Below are 22,555 nucleotides of genomic sequence, written 5' to 3' on the forward strand. Positions count from 1 at the left end.
GTAATGATCAGTCAGACAGCAGAACCAACACAGTGGTGGAGAGGTAATGCTCAGTCAGACAGACAGCAGAACCAACACAGTGGTGGAGAGGTAATGATCAGTCAGACAGCAGAACCAACACAGTGGTGGAGAGGTAATGATCAGTCAGACAGCAGAACCAACACTGTGGTGGAGAGGTAATGCTCAGTCAGACAGACAGCAGAACCAACACAGTGGTGGAGAGGTAATGTTCAGTCAGACAGCAGAACCAACACAGTGGTGGAGAGGTAATGCTCAGTCAGACAGCAGAACCAACACAGTGGTGGAGAGGTAATGCTCAGTCAGTCAGACAGCAGAACCAACACAGTGGTGGAGAGGTAATGCTCAGTCAGTCAGACAGCAGAACCAACACAGTGGTGGAGAGGTAATGATCAGTCAGACAGCAGAACCAACACAGTGGTGGAGAGGTAATGATCAGTCAGACAGCAGAACCAACACAGTGGTGGAGAGGTAATGCTCAGTCAGACAGACAGCAGAACCAACACAGTGGTGGAGAGGTAATGCTCAGTCAGACAGACAGCAGAACCAACACAGTGGTGGAGAGGTAATGCTCAGTCAGACAGCAGAACCAACACAGTGGTGGAGAGGTAATGCTCAGTCAGACAGCAGAACCAACACAGTGGTGGAGAGGTAATGTTCAGTCAGACAGCAGAACCAACACAGTGGTGGAGAGGTAATGCTCAGTCAGACAGCAGAACCAACACAGTGGTGGAGAGGTAATGATCAGTCAGTCAGACAGCAGAACCAACACCGTGGTGGAGAGGTAATGTTCAGTCAGACAGACAGCAGAACCAACACAGTGTATTGGAACCGCAGGTTCCAATGAGGTAATGATCAGTCAAACAGCAGAACCAACACAATGTATTGGAGAGGTAATGCTCAGTCAGACAGCAGAACACAATGTGCGTACACAAAGACTAATGCCACTTGACATTTGCTGTAGTTCACAAGATGCTCGGGAGCATATGGCCCTGTTTCCACTGAGTAGCTGAGTCAACTGCAACACTTCAGAAAACAGCTCCGGGGGAAAATCATTGCTGCTTTCTCCCATGTCACAACTCCCACCCAAAACCAACCATGTCACGATTTTCCAAAGATGATGAATAATACTTTTGGCAAGACGTTATATTAAAACAGTAATATCAGAATGTTGACCATGCTTCGCCTCCCCAGCCCACCCAGAAATCCATGTCAATGTGTCCCCGAGGAAGACACTTGACCCCTAATTGCCTGCCCCTGTGTGATTAAGCACAGCCGAGCGGAGTCCCTCAGGGCGCTCTACTGACGTCTATTCTGTTGTCTGTTATTGTGTGGGGAAAGCTTTCTCTGAAATATATATTTCCCCACAATCCAGATGCTGGGGTGTTGTTGTTTTGAGCTTGTAAATCTGCTATTTTCACTGAATGTTCACCGCCAAATAGGGACGCTAGAGAGCTGCGGTTAAGCCCTATTTTAAAAGATTGTATTTCCCAGTTGAAAGTAAGTAAGTAACCTTGCCGAGCCATGAGGCCCATAGGGCAGCTAGGAGCCTATCTCCTGTTTCTGTAGCGTGAGGCAGCTTGATGTACAAGTACACCCCCTGGACATGACTAGTATGTCGCAGGGACTTACCCCCAATCCAACCCTTGATGCTGAGTGTCAAGCAGGGAGGCATTGGGTCCCATTTTTTGAGTCTTTGGTATGACCCGGCCGGGGATTGGACCCCGACCTCCCAGTCTCAGGGTGGACACTCTAACCACAAGGCCACTGAGCTGGTTGAAAGTGGTTCATGTAAAATACTGCAGTGCATACGCATTGTATTGATCGCAAAGTGTTGATATTTGCTTTATCCGGTGTGTTCATCATATCCTGATATTTGTTCTACTATGTGCTCTATCTCCACTAACAGACAGAAATGTGTGGCTTTGTTTGTGTCTGACGCAGCCGGTATGAGAGGCTTCACCAATGCACCCTTACAACGACCGTGGCGTCATTAATGAATTGTCTCCATTAACCAGTCAAAAGGAGCAGACGTTCTCCAGATCGCGGTATGTTTGGACGGAGCTGTGAAGCTCTGCCTCATGTGGCGGGCTCCTCTGACTCGCCCGAGCCGGCGCACGCAAAGTCTTTAAACGGATTCAACCGCAGATTAAGCGAGCTCAACTGAACAAACACGTGTGCGGTAAAATTCAAATTCATTGTCGTCTGACTGTCATACATGGATAAACAATGCGGACGGCAGACATTAGTCTCTTGCGCTGGTCAAATATTGCCATGGAAAAACACACAGAACATAACAGATGGGATTGTGCAACCATGGAATTATCCTCTTATTTGATTTACCCACCCCAACTTTTAATGAACAAGGGTTCGTTAATGGTTCAATCAAATAATGACTCCCTGGGGTGGGGTGGCCTGATGGCTCGGCCAATTAGCTGACAGACGGGCGGGACTACTCCTTGTGGCCCCCGAGATTGAATCCGACTCCCCGTCCCGTCATGTCTCTCACATGTCGCACTTCTCGCTGAGCTTGGTTTCCTAGCCTCTCTAGTCTCTACACTGTACTGGCTAAAGCAATAAGCGCACACAAGTGCTGTGTGTAAATTAAGCCCTATTTATTTATTTATTTATTTTGCCAGGTTGAAAGTGGTTATAAGCTAACTCACACTTACAGTACTTAGTATACTCTAAAGCTCTGTTCACATTACAGTGTTGTGCAAAACAGCTTGACGCTAAGCACTTTATTTGTTTATTTTGACTGGATAAAGCATATTAATGGACATTACAAATAAATGCAATTTAAATACACCGGATTTAGCAAACATGCACATTTTCATCTGCAGTCCCCACACAAAACATAACAACGAAACAGGCACGCAGTGAAGCACAATACACTACGAGACAAAGCATAAAAACAAGGGATAAAGTGCATCCTATATGATCTCTGGGGAGAGGGAATAGCTTTTACAGATTCACCCAGCTCCTGGCTGCTTAGATTGTTACTATGAGCACATGGTGGCTGGTGGGGGAGCTCCTATGGGTCCTAGCGTCTTGCTCAGGGACACTTTGACACGTACTAGGTGAGCCACGGGTTGAATCGGTGACCTCCCACCCAGATAGCGTCTATACGCATTCAGCTCCCCATGCATCACTCCAAAGGAAATTAATAACATGTTGTATTATTGGACAACACATGCACTGATGATGGATCACAGTAATCTGTGATGTACCAATGAATCTATGATCACATTAATCTGGAATCGATCTCATGAATCTGGGATAATAACATGAATCTGGGATGATAACATGAATCTGGCAGTTATATGTAAAGTGTCAAGGACACAGACGGACTGATAAGCAAAACATTTAGTAAAATAATAATCATAATAATAAATGAACAGACCGAGAGATGGAAGAGGAGAGGTGGAAACTAAGCATCAGGGTTAGGATCTCCTCTGTCTTTGGGCAGCACAGGGTTTGAAGTCCCCGCGGATGAGACGTGTGTTGAGTGCTCGCCAGCCACAGCTCAGCTGAGGCGTGTCAATCTGACATGGGAGCTGACCTCGAGAGGCGGCAGTTCGTAGCTACAGTGGAGTCAGTGCTGCTGTACGGGGTCGGGGGCCTGTAGACATGCACACTCAGACAGCACAACAGGAAAAGGCCCTTTATGGAGTCTACACAAGAATGTTGCGAATGCCACTTGGGTGGACCACATCAGAAATGTGGACCTTATTGGGACCAGAGAGAGAATTAAGGAACACCCCCGAACTGGTAGCAAATGGACACTGTGGGTCCCCAGATGATTTCCTTAATGAGCAACACTGTTTTCTCACTCAACGCACAGTAAACAAACCAACATACAGTATACACTAGGGTATCCCTGAATATTTCTAAAATGACAATTTAAGGACTTTAAATGTTTTTAAATACCTCTTAAAATAAATGAAAAATAAGACCATTACTGTGTCAAAGGTAATTAACAAACTATACTAAAAAATATTAAAAATAAACATTGGCGAAATTGAAAATAGTCGATCGACATGCTCACCGCAGTTCTCACAATATTTATCTGTGGAACTCCTACACTTCCAAGTGCTTGTCAGGGGTCCCCTGCAGTTCACACGTGGAAGTTGAGAACGTGCTGTAGAGTGATAATCTCTCATGCCAGACCTTCTCTTCCACACACAATCTCTGAATGCTACAGAGTCTGCAATTCTTACAATTTAGGCATTTAGCAGATGGTCTTAATCCAGAGCGACTTCTTAATATAAAAGGTGGGTAGGCCTATGGGGTAGTGCGTGTGCATGCGTGTCTGTGTGTGTGTGTGCGTGCGCGCGCGTGTGTGTGCATGTGTGTGTGTCATTTTCGGAGCTTCAGCAGTACAGGCTGTTGGGCGCCCACTGGCCTAGTGGTCCAGGTGCATGCCACATATAAGCTCTGGCCTGACAGCGAGTCACGTGTTCGAGTCCCGTTCATGATGACCTTTGCTGCATGTCTCCATTCGTCTCTCTCCTGTCAATCTTCATTTGATACTATCAATAAAGGCAAAAAAAGGCAAAAACAAATCTTTAAAAAAAGAAGTACAGTCTGTTCAGGTCACACACACACACACACACACACACGTTTATTCATTTAAAATAACTGCTAATGTCACAATGCGGTGTGAGCTTGCAGATGATACCTCCTCAGAATAGGGATGCTAGGGATCAAGTAAATTAAATCACACATTCACAGTCAGGTTTGCCAGTCTGTCTGTATTTCTGTCTGTCAGTTATACCCCCCCCCCCCCCCCTTCTTCTCTTTTTTCTCCATGATGTCGACGTGACTCTGAAGTTCAGATTGCACTAACTTTGAATATGTACACATATGGCTTTGTTAGCACATTGAACTTCTCCCCTTTTTGCAAGTCTCAAGAGGCAGAACTTAAGACTCATGGTTGCCGTGCAGTCGGAGCTGCCGTTGTGTTAATGATAAATCCCATTATGTCGAGACAGCAAGTATATTACACTGTGGTTTAAACCCAAGTGGGGCTGTTTTCTGTGTATCATCTACCACCACTCGTGTCCCTTTGTGGTATATGTTGAATCATATAGCTCATCCATTCCATTGTAACGCCACGCTGCTGCAGGAGCATTGCAGCACCTCACTCTTTCTACAGTTTTATGGTTATGGTTCAAACCATACATACAGGTGATAGTTTGGATTTTATGTATACAAAATGAGCCCTTTGTGCACTTTAAATTAATTGTTTTGGAATTGCTACTGTTTGCCGACTGTTTGTTTGTTTCATGCGGCCGGGTGTCGGGAGGATGTCCATGACCTTGTGTAAAGGCCATTCACTTCATGCACATAATCAGAATCCAATCTTCTGTGCTATATTGTATCTCCTGTTGTAGAAACTACCATCTTAACCTCTTATAAGCAGCCGAGTCATATCATGGATCAATACATACAGGGTAAAAGTAACAGATCAATAAAAACACTTTGGCCTCCCAGTCTCTGTACAAGCATTAGTTGCAGTGGTGGACAGTAAAAAAACTGCTGTAATTACTTGAGTAATGTACTTTTTGATTTATGTACTTCACTGTATGTATTGTTTTGGATACTTTCACATTTCAAAGACAAACTTCTACAGTACTTGTATTCACCACTTAAGCCCTATTTATATCGCGTTTTTAGAAAATCTTTGATTTTCAAATATGGTTTTTTTGGTGGTGGGGGTCTACACTTGCATATACAATTGCACTGATAATTAAAAGAAAATGTACTTTTAATTTTTGTACTTTTAAACAATTTTTTTTTTTAAAGCAAGTAGGCTACCGCATTAGGCTGCTTGTCTTGAACTCTGAAGTTGTAATGGAGTAATATTTGACCTATACTTAGGTATAGAAGAGAAGAAAAAACAGTATGTTTCTGCTTAGAATAAAAAGTATAGCATGGTCGATTCATTGCCATGTGAGAGGCTTTTGTGTAGAGCTGCTAGAGCAGCAGTGTGTGTGTGTGTGTGTGTGTGTGTGTGTGTGTGTGTGTGTGTGTGTGTGTGAGTGTGTGAGAGAGAGAGACTGCCAACACAGGACTGCTGCAAGAATCACAAAGAATACGGGCATTGAGTCTGGAGAGAGAAAGAGAGAGAGAGAGAGAGAGAGAGAGAGAGAGAGAGAGAGAGAGAGAGAGAGAGAGAGAGAGAGAGAGAGAGAAGCGCTACGTCATGGAAAGAGTGACGTCAGGTTTGATTAGGCGCCGAGGGAAGACTAGTGTTGTGTAGGGTGGACTTCATATTCCACACACGCAGTGCAACAACAAAATGATGCACTGTCGAACCGACTAAGGTGCCTTTATTAGCAGCCTGTAGGCTGTGTATCATGAGATTGAGGAGAGGTTGATCTCTGAATAAACCCCTTATTATAAAGTGCGACAGGGGAGAAGAGGGAGAGTATGAGAGAGAGAGAGAGCGAGAGGGTCATGACGTAACCGTTTCCACAGGCGACTGATATGTTGGCTAAGCCAATGGGGATCTACACCAGGGTCCGTTGGCGTGTGGTAGCTTTTGCCTTCGATTTGCCAGCGCAAGGCACCTTTTTAACTATAGGCCCTGATTAAGAAAAATGCACAATAATAATGATAATGATAAAAAGCCATGCAATCTTTGATATTCAAAATAGACTCAGTGACAGTGTACCATAAGATATTTAAGAGAGCACTCCAATGCAATAGGAATGAAGAAGTAGCCAGCAAACAATGAATGTCTTTCTAGCAGAGTGCATGGCCTGATGGTCTCAAAAAGTCAATAGGAATATCTAGTGGTAACTTAAACTGAAGATGTTGGACTTTCACGCGGGAGACCAGAGTTCGAATCCCAGGCTTTACATTGGTGCCGTGACCCAGATGGGAGGAGGTCAAAAGTGGGTTGAGTGTCAGTGCAGAAGAAAACCCAGGAAGAGACGCCTGCAACGATTGGCTTTTTGCCGCGCCTTGACGCCCAAGTGTGCTTACACCCAGAAGCAGAGTGGCTCAGAGCCACTGCATACAGACAGTCACGAAGATGCCAAAAGCCGCGACCGGCAGGCGTATCTTCCAGGTTTTTAGACAGCTGGTGGATGGAAATGAAGCTCCACCCACTCAGCAATTTTCAGCGTCTGCAAAGAGTTTCCGGTTGTCTGGCCGACGCTGCAAGTTGCCGCGTGGGTGGTGCTTCATTTCCATCCACCAGCTGTCTAAAAACCCGGAAGCTGCCGCTCGCAACTTTTGGCATCTTCGTGACTCCACTGTCTGGAAGCACCCAGCCTCTGTCTGATGGCCTCAAAAGTCTTATATCTCCCCCAGTCTATAGGGATATCCTTTTGGTCTATTTTTTTACCTCTGAAGGACAGGCCACAGATCAGTTAGGCTTACATATCTTATATTTGGGGGAATTCTTGACATGAAAATGTTTGAAAGGAGGGTAGGCTATGCTACGTGGTTCTCAGGTGATCCCCAGGGGGTCGTTGGGGGATTTCAGTTCCAGGGGGATCCCCAGCTTATTGAATGGTAACTCTGAGTGCACTCTATTTGTGTACTCCCAGAGTTATGAGGGTCTGTCCCGTGGCCTTAAAGGAGTAGTAGTAGTGGGTGTTTTCAATTAATCTATCATGGTTAAAATGGAGTTTGAAATTACAATGGGTTTGTATGGGGCAGCTACAATGAATGTCAAATGTCTTAAATACTGTATCAAGCAACTTAAAAAGTTTGTGGGGTGTTCACAAAACCCTGAGTAGACTTTTTTATAATTTTTATCCCACAATTTTGCAACCCAGTTTTTTCACCCAGTGCCAATTATCTAATGTAACGCTGGGCGCTACACGTCCTCTGCCAAACTGGGGGGGGGGCAGAAGACAGACCTCATGCTCTCTTCTATGCATGAGGAGTCCAAGCTGCTTCTTTTCAACCTGACAGGGGGGGAATTTCCTCGGCCGGACGTAGCGCGTGGAAGGAACACGTTATTCCGACCAGTTCCTTTCCCCTCCATCAGGCTGGCCAGGGGGAGGTAGCTTTAGAGACCAGGATTACTGCATGTTTTTGTGAGGGTACCTACCCTAGGGGACACAGGGAGAACATGCAAACTCCACACAGAAAGGCCCTTTCGCCATCCCCGCCTTGGGTATGGGCACTGATGACACGGAGGAGGGAACACACCCACAGTGCCCACAGCGTCCCCAGCGGGAATCGAACTTTGCACTGCGTTGCGAGCTTGTAAATCGGCTATTTTCACTACTCCTTAATTAGTGTATATATATATATTTATGTATTTATTTTTATATAGGCCTATGTATTATGTATTATATACCGGTATGTATTTGTTTTGATAGGAAACGAAAATAAATTTGTACTCGAGTCGAGATACATACAAATTGGTCTGTGACCCACAAATGGTCACAAATGACCCACTGTTTGGGGAACAAACTTTTGGGTAAAGGTCTTTGATTATCATTTTTTTGACAGGACATAGCGTCTGTCTTGCAGCGTGGTAAAAGCTACCCTATGCGGCCCGGCTGCCCATCCTCCCTGACGGCGGAGCATCACATGTCCCCTCGCGGTGTTGTGACAGCGCGGCTGGGCGGGGTCTCTTTTCACCTCACATCGGGGCAAAGAGACTAGTCCTTACTGGAGAGGAGAGAGAGACCGAGGGGGAGAGAGAGAGAGGGGTGAAAGAGTGAAAGACTGGAAAGAAAGGAGAGAGACCTAAAGAAAGAAAGAAAGAAAGAAAGGAAAAAGAAGGAGAATCCCCTGGGGATTTGGTTTATTATTTCAGAGAAACGGAGTAAGTATTTATTTTATTTTTTTGTGTGTGAACCATGTCTTTATCTGTGCATTTCAGAATGTTGGAGTGGTTGGTTGAGTCGGTTTTTGCGACACGACGGTTGTTTGGGGGGTGAGAGAAGAGTTCAGCGGTTTGCATGTGTTTCTCCTCGGGGTCGGTCGGTTAGTTAGCAAAAGCTAGCCGCGGTTAGCTTCACGTAAAACAAAAAAACACCCCACTTGACTGTCTGGACCTGGGACCCCCAGGCAGCGCCGTCCTCCTATGCTGGTGTGGAGGGGGGCGAACATTTGGCGAAAAATAGCAGCTCTACAAGATCACAGTGGGTCGCATTGCGACGCGTCGTGAGCTTGTAGACTGGGGTTGGTTTTTTTTGGGTGGGGGGGGGGGGGGGGGAGTGGGTTTTTGGTGTAGTGGGAAATACTACAGGGTAAGTAATATAGGTTGAAGTGCTTACACACACACACACACACACACACACGAGACAGACAGACCCCCGCATAGACTGACATTGATTTATTTGAGGGGGGGGGGGGGGGGGTTGCTTCTTGTTTTCTATATCCTGGAGGTGAAAGACGGTCTGGGTAGGGGCCCCTGGGGGCCTCGTCGTCCCATTGCTATGTTATCAGACACATTGACCGTTACCAGGACCAGTACAGTACTGTTCAAGTAAGAAGTTGCTGGACTTGACAGTTGGTTCTGAAGCCCCCCCCCCACCTACCCTTTTTGTTGTTGCACAGACTGGGTTGTTTCTTTGGCAAATGCTATATCGGCGATATTGTGCAGACAGTGGACACCCTTTGGAGGTTGAATGTGTTAAAATGAAGTTCAATGTCACTGATCAGCACCAAGGGACTGACGTTGAATGAAACCCATGCCACTCTCATCAATTAGCTCAGTTAAAGCCTAATTATACTCTGTAGTACAACAGTGTTGCTCGCTCGCCAGAAAGAGCTGAGCTCTGTGAGCTTGTAGATCTTATCTTCTCTTTTTGTCAAGTGACACCCTCCTGTGGTGGAGCCTACATAAATGCATACATGTAAATGCCCCTCCATTTGTGCATGAGGGGGGCGGGAGTTAATATGAACTTCCGAGACCACAAATGAATGAATGCTGACAAAATACCAGATCACATAATACCTGCAACAATCTGAAACCATGTGAGCAATGAATGTAATGAGCTGAAGTACGTATAACATTTCTTCAATACTAGTTTTCCCATTTAAATACATTGCATACTACAACCCTGGTCCCTGACTGTTTTCACATACGGTACCTGTGATATGATGGTCAGACATGTCACCATATTCCACCTCGAAATGTAATGAAAACCACTTTCCGACGTCCCCGGAGACCTTTGTGTACCAACAGCCATTCAATGGAAGCTGTTCTGTAAGCAATCATACTATTGGTGCTGCTTGTTGTGACGTCACCCATTCCTGGCAAATATACAAATTGAATGTGTGACGGTGTGCACAGCACAGGAGATGACGTATGCGCGCACGGTGGAATGCCGAATGGTTGGGCCAGCATCACCAATGCCTGATCTGGTGGGGCTGAACTTTTGTAATATTAACAGCAGTTGGTTGAATTTGTTAATTGAATGATTCCTCGGCCATTAAACAAGCAGCCCCACAGATTTAGCAACAGCACTTACTTTTTAATTTGTTGTCTTTCGCACAAATGAGCTACCGCTGGCTTATCGTGTAAGTAAACCTGTGCTCCCAGTATATCCATAGTGGATTGTGTGGGAGTATAACACTTGATCTTACACGTGCTTAGCTTCCGGATGCCATCTGTATTATAAAAATGCACTTGACACGACCACCAGTCATAGCAAGTGTTGCCAAATCTACCAAAACCTTTTAAAGGTCACTTAATGAGAATGCAATGAATTAATATATACAGCCTACACAGCCAGTGAAAGCTACTAGTTTGTATGTTATTGAATGTCACTAGCATATATACTACAGACATTGAACATTACTTGCTCATATGTTAATACCCTGGTGTTTTGCTGTTGGCAAAATCTCCCTGCCATGAATCTATTCAGTTGACAAGAAAATCAGTTAAGATAATGTCAGTCTCTAAAGCCAGCAAACTCTGTATTGTATCTCTCTGAGGTCAGCTATAAATGCTGTGTCTGCCTTATCAAAGTCACTACTTGACTAATCTGTTATACCAGGCAAGTTGGCATGTTCTTTAGTTATTGTACTGGTACTGCAAAATGGAAAGTATACTCTATTGTGCTGCAGTGCTGATACGTTCCACTCCAATTCCCCCCACATAGTATTAATACATTTTCCTAAACAAGCAAACCATGTGCTATCGATCCAACGTGATAGGGCTAGACGGTCCATTACATCGCTCCCCTCTCTCACTAACGTTATTACCTGCAAAGCTTCCATGTTGGCGTGAATGCAGTCACCGAGCACCGAAGGGATCATCCTTATCCAATTAAATGGCACCCAGCTTGTTGCACTGCCCGGCTGCTTTGTCTCTCTGTAATCACTTATGAGCTTTGAGATAATTAATGCTGTCCTATCCTGTCACTTTAATAAAATGCGTCTCTTGTCCGCTAGTTTCAGCCTACCGCGTTGAAAAGTAATTTGGATGTGCCTGATGTGGGTCAAACTGAGTTGAATTAAACAGCATTATAGTTTTTACTGGCTAGCTGTGTCGATCAGATAAGCGTCACTATCAATTAATTATGTATTGGTCATGCTATTACTATGATACAATCATGTAGTAAAAAATACAAGCAGCAATTACCACTTATCCATACATGATTAAGCTGTTTCACATTAAATACAAATTGTAGTATTTAAGATAATCTTTTTTTTGTGTGTGACTGTGATAGAAATTGATCACAATTCTGGAAAAAAAGCTATTTTGTGAATATCACGTGGAAATTATTCTTGAAGTTTAGGCAATTCTTACTGATATTGGATGTTGTTTGCTACATTTTTGTGTTTAATGATTCACTCAAACAGTAACACAATCTATGGCTGCATCTGAGGCCTTTGAACCCAAACTGTCACTGTCACTCAACCAACCAGGTTAGCAGGTGACAGAATATGGGTAAATGTTTGAGCTTCATGTAGGTCCTGTCATGATTATGGCTTAATCGCCTGGTCACAATTATTTGAGCTAATTGCAATATTTTCTACTTAACCGTTCCCATTCACTCTAGATGAAGTTTACAGATATGTCATATTTCCAACATTATTTCCACATTGTTTACAGCTTTTTAGCCACTTTTAACCTGGAGTCTCTATTTTGGGCCTTTATGGCAAAGAATGACAACATTTTGGACAACAATTGCAAACAAATGGCAGATCTACAATACAAGCTATTACCATAACTTGTTGATCCGCATAACTTGTAGATCTTACAGTGTCTGCATAGCATGTCCTGTAGCTTATCTGCATAGCTTCACAACGCCTCACATTGCGACTGTACCGGTCATTGTCAGTCATTTCTTTAGATATTTACATTATTTCATTTGTCATATCTTCCCTGTGCAATGTTTGTCTAGCAAGGCAAACTGAAATGACAGTTATAATGTTTTGCAGTGCACAGCTACCTCATTTGTGTTTGCTGTTATTTTGTCGTTCTGTACTGTATTTGTTTTCTGATTGGCTTTCTAGTGTGTTTTTACTTTTTTATCATTTATCGAAATGATCATAACTTGTCCTTCTGGCTTTCTTGTAAGTTGTTATGGAAATGTCTTAGAAGCAAGCAAGATATTCTGACCTATGTGGTTAGTGTGGTTCAGCTGGTTAGCTCTTGTCCTAATTAAATTGGTAGACTGTAACGCCACCCTTAAGATAATATCACTAGGGTTTCACTGTTTGGTGCACTGCATTTCAGCTTCATTACACTTGCTTAAGAGTACTTGTTTTCTATTAACCTAATATTCTATAGGGCGCTCGGCTGGCGCCGGGGGAAAAGTATGTGTCCATCACCGTGTAGTCTAGCGGTTCGAATCCGCAGTGGTGCATCCGATTTGGCCGAGCTAGTATACGAACACAATTGGCCGTGTTCAGGAGAGGGAAGCCGTGCGGGGATGGGGATTGTTGTCGCTTTATGTAGTAATCTACGGGCTGGGGTGGCACGGCTGTCACCGGGGAATGCTGAACGAGAGGAGCAGGTATATCGTCCTCCCGGTGGGGGCTCCTCATTGGCAGTGCTACAGTAGGTGAGCCAGTTGGGTACAACACCAGTGGCAACACAAATGTGCGGCGAGGAATTAATTGGCAAAAGCTTAGTGTCTAGTACGCCGCCCTGGGGGTCGCAATGGGTCCCTAAGGCCAAATGGAATGTGTTCAGATCTGAGGCATCAGGCTAGTCTCCTGCAGTAGGTGTGTTTTAAAGCCTATCCTGGACGGGAGTCTCCAGACTTAAAAACAGATAAATTACTTAACTGGGAGAAAAAGGGGAGAAAAAAAATGTTTGCCTAGTCAAAAAAAGGGTTAAATCAATCACTGTTCCTTCACATGGTATCTACATTGAGACTCGACTTTATTCTGTACAGCGTGATGCATGCGCTTAACAGGCAGTGAAAAGCTTGTCAACTCTTCCTGACTCATCATACCCAGTCCTCTCCCAGATGTTTAACAGGTCCATTAATTTCACTTTCATGCTCCACTCCTCAATCAATTAAAATGTAGGCCCTATGTGTACCAGACATTTGTGACATAATATATTAAAGTTGATTGTTATAATGCATCTAATTAGATGGGGATAACTTCTAATCAGCCCATGCGACCGTCAGTCAATGCTCAGCGGTAACCGAGTAAGCTCCTTTGGAGCAGAAGTATTGTTTATGTAAAGGAACAAGCAGCCATTGTGGGTTATTAATCTAAGGTGACATTCAAGCCATGTAAACTATCATTGAGATGCTAAATATAGTCTGCTGCTGTACTATTGAGCACATTGTAATGATGGCACTATCTTCTCGCATTGGGTGTGTTGCATGTGATTTCTGTCTTTTGCACTGCAAAAGGCAAAGGTTATTTCGCTCAGTGGTTTGAGGACAGCAGGTCTGAGTCATGCCTCACTCCCCAATTTAGCCCATTGAACCCAAAATGGCTGCTAAGACCCGAGAGCAGTTAAGGTTAATTTGCTGTTTCAGAACACACTGCTATCATTATAGATTCACGCAGAGCTTGGTAGACATGTGCATATGCGATACATGGTTGAGTGTATTGTATAGTCTGTGGCTAAGTGATTAGTAAGGCAGTAGAATTTTAAGTTGCTCTGGGTTAACATGAGCAATTTCTTGTTGTTAAGACATTCATACTTGGTTTTCACCACTGAGTAAGTAAGTACTTATGACAAAACATCAAGTTGTCATTTTAGCTCAGCCAGCAAGGCTAGCAATGCTGGCAGTCATTCTTAACCATTTCCAACTGTGCGTCCCTATTTTGGGCATGTCATTAAGGAAAATAGTTTAAAAAGGATATATTCTTGTCCAGCTTTGAGGGTCTGTGTAAACGCAAACATTGAAGACAAATGTGCGTAAACACAAACATTGAAGACAAAACTAAAGTGAGGACACGATTGGGTGGGAGATGTGCCATTGGTTGAGAATGAGATGATGTATGCTGATAAGAGTGCCCCTCACTTCACACGGGTGACGGGTGTGATTTTTTTAATTATAGGATACATTTTCCAATTACGTCCTATTAAAAGTGGTTAATGGAAGATGGTTCTCTGGAAGTCTTTATTCTGTGATCCAGCCAAGCTCACAACGCGTCGTACCACGTTTTTTTTTCACTACTACTTACAACTATTTTTATTTTATATTTTTGCTAATGAATTACTCATGACCCATACAAATGTATCTGAAACAGTGCTCTAAATGGTCATGACGCTATTGCAGTAGTAGCGGGGGGGGGGGGGGGCAGGGGGGCACAGCAAGGTCAGAGTGGTTCAGCAAATGCCTGGCAGGTCAGCAGAACCCAGGCCACAGTGTCGACTCTGTCGAGTGTTACTGATGACAAAAAGAACCCAGAGGACTGAAAGCAATCATTGAATTTGATTTTAATTCAAGAGAAACTTTGCTTTTTTTGCCTTTTTTTTTCTCAATTTTTTGAAAAAACAATTACAAACTAAAAATGTATGAAACCAAAAATAAAGTACCCATAAAAATGTGTCCGCGACCCACAAATGGGTTGTGACCCAGTGTTTGGAAACCAGTGTTCTAGAACAGTGTTTACCAAACTTTTTCATGTCAAGGACCCCCAAATTGACACTGCTTAGTACTTAGCCTGCTGAACCCCATTTGAAAATGATGTGCCAGGGACCCCCATAAGAGGGGGGGGGGGGCGCTCTATGTTGGTTTCCCAAGTTGTACTTGGCACACAGGACATTGTTTTTATGTTATTTAAATTTGGGAATAAGAGGAATGAGATTATATTGTGGTACGTGTAGTGTTGTATCATGGTGTACTGTACATGTATTTGTGTTCAGGTGTGCCCAAAATAGGTGAACATTGTCTGATACTGATGTGTATAAAGATAAATAAAATGAGAGATGTCAGACTGATATCGGTCAGGCTCTTCTTACAAGTTACTACTGACAGTAAAAAGGCATTATAACCGCTGAATAAAAGGAAGCCTGTTGCATTCTTATTAATGCTTTGATAAAGTTCCACTTTGTCACTCCGTGGTACTAAAAATGAGTCACGAACTCAGTCAGAAGTGTGCCTTTAGAGAGGGTGACATGACACCCCTGCTCGGACTGCTGTATGCGCTATGCGTCCTGTCCGTATGAATTGGCAGGGTGACAGTGGCTGAGAGAGCTATGTAGAGGTTCCCAGCCTCTGGTGTGAAGTAGTCCCCTCTCAGAGCTACATGCCAGACTTTTGCACAAGGAGTCCTGGGTGCCTCTCTGCATGTACCCTCTCCACATTTACACGGTCTGACCCACTTCAGAGGCGGCCAGTGTTTGAGGGGGAGGGGGCAAGTCTAGGGGAAGCTAAAAATACTGCCCGCCTCCCACACACACACACACACACACACACACACACACACACACACACACACACACCCCTCCGGCAGCTCCAATGTAGAGGGATCCCTGGAATCGCTATCCTTGACTTCCATCGTGTTGTTGGCACATAGTAGCACACAAAGTGCCAGAGGGTTTCCTAGATTGGGGACATAACTGAGACATAGGGTAGGACTTGGCTAAGATGTCCACCTTTTGTCATCTTTGTAAACCTCTCTCTGCTTCTCTGAGTCTCTCCCTCCCTCTTCTGTTTCCCCTCAGCCCTTGGTTTGGGTGGTTCTTCGGTCTGTTCTCTGGCTGTGGCAGAGAATGTCTCATTTTGGTACTAGTCTCTGACTCTGGTGTTTTTCGGTACCCCCCCTCTCTATATCTGCGTTAACAGTTGCTGCGGTGTGTAAAGAGTTAAACACAACCCCCTCTATGTCATTGTTCGACCCGTACAGACGCCAGCTGTTGGCTCGGAGATCCAATCACAATGATTTTCCACTTGTTGTGACATGTGACCTGTTCCGCAACCCGAAACTGTCACCGCAGAGCAAATGTTGGCACTACACCTTCATCTTGGCGATGCCGCTCATGGGGGTGGGGTGGGGTGTGTGTGTGTGTATATATGTGTGTGTGTGGGGCGGGGGGGGGGGTGCGGAAGGGGGGAGGCAGGACAGGAACCTGCTTTCTTTGCTTTAAGTCACTTGTTGTAACCTATACTTAATACTTTGCCTGTGTAGAATCCAGGACAACTCAATTATCGCAGGTGTTTGGTGTTCTGGCAAATGGTTCTCGAAGTTGGATCCGGGGACCTTTGGGGCACTGGTCTTTGAGGGGGTCCCAGGGAGAACACTTGAGCCCTATTTAATTTTTCGGCATTTCAAAAATAGACAATCTTTTAAATGGGGGTCTTGAGCCAACACCTGTTTGAGAATCACTGGTTTAGAAAGGAACAAGGCATTCAGAACATGATGTGACAAATTCACTCCACTGAGTCGACGGGAATTGTCGGCGTTAAGTCGGAAATCGTAAAGCATGATTGTACGAAAATAGCCGATCTGCAACAGCACAAGCTCACAATGCAATGCATCACGACCTGTTGGAGGGAGATTGTAGATCGGCTATTTTAGGCACGCAACACTGGCGCGCAACCAGCTATAACTCAAGGCATTAGTCACACGATCGCACAATCGGAGACAAACTGGTGTCTTTCAGCCCATTCTGACATTTACAGTCTAAAAGTAGTTCAAGTTCCATTTCAGCTTCAGTAAAAGTTTCACTTGTTTTCTTTCTCTTTTTTTTCTGATTATCATAAGAAAACACCATGTGAAATGTCTTGTTGGTGGAGACCTCGGCATGCTTTAAAGGCCTCACCCTAAACTTGTGGCCAGCGCAAGAGGTATTTCCCCCCTTCTCAATTGGCTTCCCTGCCACCTCAGAAATGCACCCAACCCTGCAATTATGTAGTGTAATGAATAATAAATCCTGTCGCTTTTTCCGTGGCAGATGGCCTCCAAAATACAGTTTCAGCATGTGACAGAATAGTTTCCAAGAATCTCAACGGAATAAGGCTGTGAGCGTTTGTTCGCTAAGTCTAGCTGGAGGTAGTGTATAAAGGACTGCATTGTTTTGTTTTCCCCCACTCGTGTTGCATCTGTTGCAGTTAAAAGTCAGTGCAGTGAGTAGTATTTGATGTTCAGGGTAAGGGCTGTCGCGGTAATGACATTTTAGTTGATGATTAATGGTCTTACAGATAATGGTGCTTAATGATTTAATTGTTTTGGCATTGAACAGTGACCATTTTTAACACATAATTGCGATTAGCTCAAATACAAACAAAATTAAATCGTTAATCGCAATTATTTGTGTGACAATTAATCGTCAACTTGAATTTGTCATCGTGACAGCCATACACGTGAAAGAAGATCTGCAACGATTGATTTAATTTGATTAATTGAATAATTCACACTCACACTCACACTCACACTCACACACAGTCACACACACACACACACACACACACACACACACACACACACACACACAGTCTCTCACACATAATATATATATATGTATATATATACACACACGCACGCGCGCATATATATATATATTTGTCTCGACCAGGCCAAAGGCAAGAGAGTATGTTTTGCACAGTTTTCAAATCGGCGTCACTCTCTCACACACACACACACACACACACACACACACACACACACACACACACACACACACACACACACACACATATTTATATTACTCCCAAACATCACACACACTATATCCTCCTGGTGGAGACCTGTGCCCAGAAGGGCACTTTTTCTAGTTCGCTTTGATTTGATTGAGTTTATTCCAAGTATTTCTTTTATAATCTACTAAATTGATTCCTTATTAACCGTTTGCGGCCCTTATTACTCAATTTTCTCCGACCTCTTGAACGCAGGGTGGCAAACGCTCCTCTGACCTCGCAGCCCCCGCCGTTGGAACGAATCAGCCTTACCATGTTGGGCTGATTACAGCTCTCATTAGAATGGACTCTCCTCTCTGTGCAGAGCACCGCGGTGCGGATCCCCCCCTGATGCCTCAGATAAGTCTTAATTAGATTAAACGGGAGGCTTTTCCTGAGGTAATCAGTCAGCTGGCCCTGGCTCACCACCATGATGTAGGCTTAGCGCTACGAGAGGAACTACCGTCCCGTGTGCACTCGCAGTTAGGGACCCGGTTCTTTTTCAGACCCGGCTCCGAGATTCAAGAACCGGAATCGGTTCCAACGTATTTTGGAACAGTCAAGAGCTGGCTATGTGGACTTGACATCTGCTATGTAGAGGGTATGCACATACATAAAGTGAATAGCAAATCAAAGTGAGTTTAACATCATTGAATGCAATCAGATAGGACCTTTTAGATGTATGGGCTGTCAAGGCCAGAAAGTATTTTTTTGCCACTCGGTAGGCGTTCCCGCAAAACTAAAGGGTATGATGATGTCACACGCGCTCTATTACAATAGCGGTGGTTCTCAAACCTTTTGATTTCACTGAGAGTGTACAAATCGTTAAAAGTCCAACCCTATCCTCGCAGTGTCAGACTCTGTGTTGTCGGAGAGGTCTTCTTCTCTGTGGTGTGTCGGTGGCGGAGAGAGGCTGGAGGACTGCGTACGTCTGTAGGCCCCATCGGCTTTCGTTCTACTATTTCAGTGCCTCGTCATTACAGTACATTTATTTACATAAGTGCTGTATAATTTTGTATTTCCAATACTTTTACTTCTACTCCACTACATCTCGGAGGCAAATATTGTACTTTCACTCCACTACTATTTGAAAGCACTAGTTACTTTGTAGATTTGGATTATTATTACAAACACACTAACCACTTCAGCACTATATAATATATATATATATATTACGGCCATTTGAAAATAGCCGATCTACAAGCTCACAATGTGTCTCATTATCTCCATATTTTGACATTTTGTGTTTTTCAGTAAGTTAATTACAGAGTCTCACTTAAATTCATCAAAAGTAGCAGATCCACAAGCTCGTTCTGCTACATTTACTATTTTTGAATTTGAACCCTGAAAAGTAATAGTTTTGGACATATGAGGTTTCCAAGCAGCAGGAACACTATTCATGTGAAGTACCCCCCCCCCCCCCCCCAAATGTATTTATTTAGCCATGATTAGACTATTTTGTGCCAAGAATCAAGATACAAGATTTGTGTTTCAAAAGTACTCCAAATGATAATTGTTTAAAAATATATACACTTACACTTATACAGTATATATATATTTCTCTTTTTAAATAGCTGGTCTACGAGCTGGATCCACATTGATAATCTTGCGATAGCCAAATTGTAATATCCTGCCCTTTTGTAAAGTGGTTAAACAGATTCTGATGCTATATTATAATTTATATTAGCTCATTTTGCGGCCTGGAAGCCACTCGCTCAAGGACCCCCTGGAGGTCCCCGGACCCCACTTTGAGAACTACAGCGATAGTGAAGGAAATGAACCGCTATATCCTATTATTCAGACTGAGCTACTGTACTATTATGACTGACTGGCAGTTGGAATGTTAAGTCGGTAAGTCGTGATGACCCTCCTCCTCCGAGCATCTCAAAGCTAACCTAATACGAGATGTTGGCATTAATGTGCCGCGGCTGAATGAGTCTGTGTGATATTGTGCTCTAATCCATGTGAAAAGGAGAGGACGGCTGAGTTTATACATGATTGGTTTCCCTCTTTCCTTTTTTTTAATTGAGATTCTTTCCCTCACTCAACGTGCAGGTAGTGTGTGTGGGTAATGATGTTACAAGCCTTTCCAGTCCACTGGTATGTCGTGCTGTTGAAACACCACACGCAATATCCTCAGACAAAAGAGCAGGTCACAATAGGCTATAGAAACATAGTAGCCTTGGATGTCATTACAATTTCCGTGTGTGTGACACTGTGTGCGACTGTGTGTGCGCGCGACAGAGTCTACCGCTGAAAATCCCTCATACATCTATGTAGAAGTTACACACGTCTCCGTGAGTGTGTGTACCTTGATAACCGGCCGACTGAGCAGCTTCATATTCAGCGGGTGTATCTGCGCTGATGCTGCCGAGGGGAGTGTGCAGTGGGTTGGATGACAGCGGTTCTCCCGCACACACGCGCCACGTGCCCGCACTATTGCAATGCAAAGTCATTATGTGTTGAGAACCGATGTCCGTTGCTCCGCAAATGACGCCGTGTGAAGTACAAGGTGTCAGTCACCAATTATTACATAATCGCCTAATTATCTGAGATAATCGCAATTAGTTTTTGCATAATCGTCAATCTTTGACCATTTCCATGTTGAAAAATGTCCATACATGTACTGTACTGTACTGTACTGTACTGTACTGTACTGTAGACGTAGAAATAAAACTAGTGTTGACTAATCATTACAAGTAGCTCTTATTTTGATCAGGAAGTCAGGACAGGAAGTCCATTTCAGTTGTAAAGAAAGCTATGATGACAAGCTATGATGACAAGCTATGAGCTATGACAACGGAAAGGGACAGTTAATGTTGAGCTCAGCTGTAAACCACGTTAGCGAGCATACTATGAAATCTATCTGTCACTTAAACAATGTAGGTTACACACGCTGGAATTGCTAGTGATAAACGGACAGCTGCTGCTAGTGGGATCCTCCTACAAATACACTGTCTGTGACTAGGTGTACTACTGTGTAGCTTTGCATCTGTTGCATCTGCCCGTGTGAATGCAGCATAACGTTGTGGCAGGATACAAACATCTGTCGTCGTCGTCCCCCCCCCCCTGTGCACACTAAACTACATGGCCAGGTGCTCCTTTGAGTACTAGCCCAAAATAATAATGTGCACCCCTGTCACCCCTAGGAGTGGTTGCACCACTCAAAAGAGATAGCAGATCTCCAAGCTTACAACATGTCACTTTGTGATGTGTTGTCCACGGTGTCTTGTGGGTCAGAGACGAGTCTAGTCAATTTGTTGTTGACGTCTTCTTTGAGGTCTGCCATATCTTTGCGCACTCGTTCAGAGAGAGTCTCTTTAAAGTCCTCCAGCTCCTTCCTAACTTCGGTCCTAGTGGCTTTGATATCGGCTTGTATCGCGTCCATACTTGCACCAGTCACAATTCACTTAACCCATTCAGGACGGGAACCTTTAGCTATTGAAAAACAGCAGATCTACAAGCTCATAGTGAGCTACGAGCTTGTAGATCTGCTATTTTTTGAAAAATCTTGTGAATGTTTTTTACTCTCAAAATATTTTCAGATGGGGGTCGGCGGCCAATTGCATATATGTTTGGGGGTCCTTGATATGAAAATGTTTGAGAACGACTGACGTTACGACTGAAATATGGGTTTTTCAAAACACTATCAGGGTTTGGAAGGCATTTGTAGAATTGTCCTCGGGTCTAAATGGGTTAAACCCAATATTATATTGGCTTTAAGTGAAATGTGACTAGTATACTGTATGCTTAGTTGACTGGGGTGCCCCTTTCACTTTGCTAGAACCCCTACATCCCCACCTCCCTCTATACTAAATCTCTAGCACACAATTTGTCGCAAGTAACGGGACTCATTGTGAGCTTGCCGAACTATTTTGTAATGGATGTTCTTCTGGAGAATGCCAGCCCAGGGTTCCATGACATTCATTCCTGTCCCCCGCTCCGTTACGCTCCGTGTGACCGGGGGAAGTGGCACGGCATTCACAACAAGGTCATTCACCAATTCAGTTCTCAGTCGCCACGACGTGTCTCACCATGCCTACGGAGGCATGCTGCGCGGAGAAAGTATAGCCGATCTGCAGCTTCTCATTATGTCTGCGATGCATTGAGAGCTTGTAGATAAAATGTAAAAAAAAGCAAATTGGAGCATTCGAAGTGGTCAAACTAGCAATTATGTTCAGAAGCGTCTTCCATAATATATTTCTTTTTATATTTCATATAAAAGGACAGGCTAAAGCCTCAATCTGTGATATCTGGTTAACCTGGTTTGGCTGTACACTATGTAGAACAGCAGGAACAATGACTAAAATATCATAATTTTACATCATAATTATGTTAATTGTTTAGGAAACTGAGCGCGTGTGTGTGTGTGTGTGTGTGTGTGTGTGTGTGTGTGTGTCCTTAAGTATAGACCAGACGGGAGTCACGGGACCAGACGTATTTTTAAATTCTGCTGTCTGCCTGTTCCTCAGTTCAAAACACCCAAGAGTTGTTCATTTTCCCACGCTGCTCGT

At 44.0% G+C, this 22,555-nt stretch overlaps 1 protein-coding gene across 3 annotated transcripts in view; it reads left to right on the forward strand.

Annotated features, from left to right (window-relative positions):
• The first annotated feature begins 8,671 nt into the window (after positions 1–8,671).
• The window catches only part of atp2b1a (ATPase plasma membrane Ca2+ transporting 1a), a 77,041-nt gene continuing 63,157 nt past the window's right edge, over positions 8,672–22,555 (forward strand). For all 3 annotated transcript variants that reach the window (XM_080757459.1, XM_080757460.1, XM_080757461.1), the window contains exon 1: positions 8,672–8,815. The gene's annotated coding sequence lies outside the window, so the exon portion shown is untranslated. The remainder of the gene's footprint in view (positions 8,816–22,555) is intronic.

The sequence above is a fragment of the Protomyctophum bolini genome (genome assembly GCF_963924005.1).
Source record: "Protomyctophum bolini genome assembly, chromosome: 23".
In the NCBI taxonomy this organism is placed as follows: Eukaryota; Metazoa; Chordata; class Actinopteri; order Myctophiformes; family Myctophidae; genus Protomyctophum; species Protomyctophum bolini.